The sequence below is a fragment of the Mytilus trossulus genome, unplaced genomic scaffold (genome assembly GCF_036588685.1).
Source record: "Mytilus trossulus isolate FHL-02 unplaced genomic scaffold, PNRI_Mtr1.1.1.hap1 h1tg000070l__unscaffolded, whole genome shotgun sequence".
NCBI lineage: Eukaryota > Metazoa > Mollusca > Bivalvia > Mytilida > Mytilidae > Mytilus > Mytilus trossulus.
In genome coordinates this window covers 2,139,550-2,141,391 of record NW_026963294.1, presented here as the reverse complement: position 1 = coordinate 2,141,391, position 1,842 = coordinate 2,139,550, and positions in this window count along the sequence as shown.

Genomic DNA, 1,842 nt, shown 5'->3' with positions numbered 1-1,842 from the left:
GTGGGAGATGTATATCTAAAAGACAAACTAGATCTATCAACAAAAAACTAATATCTTCACAATAGATTAAATAGAATTTAGGATGGAGACCTGATTTAATGTATTGAAGATTTAATATGCATACATTTTAGGGATAATACTAGACTTAAATAAAATGTTTTACTATTCAAGAGTTACACTTAAGTTCAGATGGACTACCAGTAAGCTTTTACAAACTTCCCAACTTGTGAATTTGCATTTAACATAAAAAAAACATTCAACAAAAAAGCTATTCTGATGTTACACAGGTATTGTATTATCAGTTTTTATTATCAATAAGAAACATCATGTCCAATCTAGAGGGTTGTTATCTCCCACCGTGGTAAGTTAGTTACCATGAAATCCATCAGAACTGGACTGTGGTAACTATTTATAATTTCAATCATCACCATCTACAGAACAGATACTTTTACAAATGTGGTTGGGATGGAAGGTTCAATAAAAAAAATATTATAATTTATCTTATATGTTGCAAATTATGTCCCCAAATCTCATTAAACAATTAACAAGTCAATTCACTTTCCAAAAGTTTGATTTTAAATTGTGTGAAATACCAATATGAAACAGAATAGTATTAATTATTTTATTAAAAAATAACAATAAAATGAACAACAGCTACTAAAATTGATTTCAAACTTATTTCAAATACAATTATCAAAAGATGATTGTTTTCAAACTTGATCTCTTTTTTTTTATATCATTATGTACAATAAAGCAAAAAATAATGAATTAAGAAATCAAAATATGTCGAATCTATGAACCAAATGTAAGTCACTTTCTCCCGACAGCTTTCCACGTTGTCATCTTCCATTTCAAAGGGAGGTAATTCCATTATTATCTGGCTGCAGCTGTTGTCTCCCCTACACCATAAATCAATCATTGTCTGTTCGGGTTTAACTTACCTCTTAACAAAAATAAAAACTATCAGACATGCCTTGTGACTACCTGAATTCAGCTATCTCCACAGGAAACAATGTTATGTCATTGTACCCTGTAATTGAGGGGGATCAGTCATTTCCACTAAATTACTGTGGGTAGCTCAACTCAAATGTTACTTCAAGATTTAACACTTATGATAAAAGATAATAAATTGACCAATCATCTTGAAGATTAGAAATGACAAACTTGTCTTTGGTAGCCCCACAAAAATCTGCTTCTTTTGGAAGTTTGACCCTTTAGTGCCCCTCCAACTATGGACAATTAGCCAGGACATAACTGGTCATCTGTAGTGATCACCAGCTAAATTACATAAAAAAGATATGATTTTGAAAAAATAATAAAATAAGTATGCCTCTCCTAAACATTGATGTCATGAGAGGGGGAAAAAATCTATAAAATGTAAAACCATTAACAATAGAAAATTGGGCTCAGGCTATTCCAAAAACAAGATTTTAACCCTCAATACAATACAGTCCTCTCTGATTTTAATATAAATCTTACATCTAGTTTTTTATCATCTTTTCTCAATAGACAATATTTAAGGATGATGAACACCGTAAATTCAGAAATCATTGCAATTTGTCATTTCAGACAAAAAATAAATTTTAATTTTTGCGATATTGAGAAAAATCCTGTTTAATTCATACAATTTTTTCTTAGATGCAAGTTTGAATTACTGCGATTATTACTCAGGTGAAATTTTTAACAATAATAAAAACATCGTAATAATTTCTGAATTTACAGTGATTTACTTCAATCAGTTAACATACCTTCTTTAAATAAAAGAATAGCCGGTAGACAGACATCTATCTCTTCTAACTGGCACTTTTTTGCAATGTCTACAGAATACATACCTCATACATG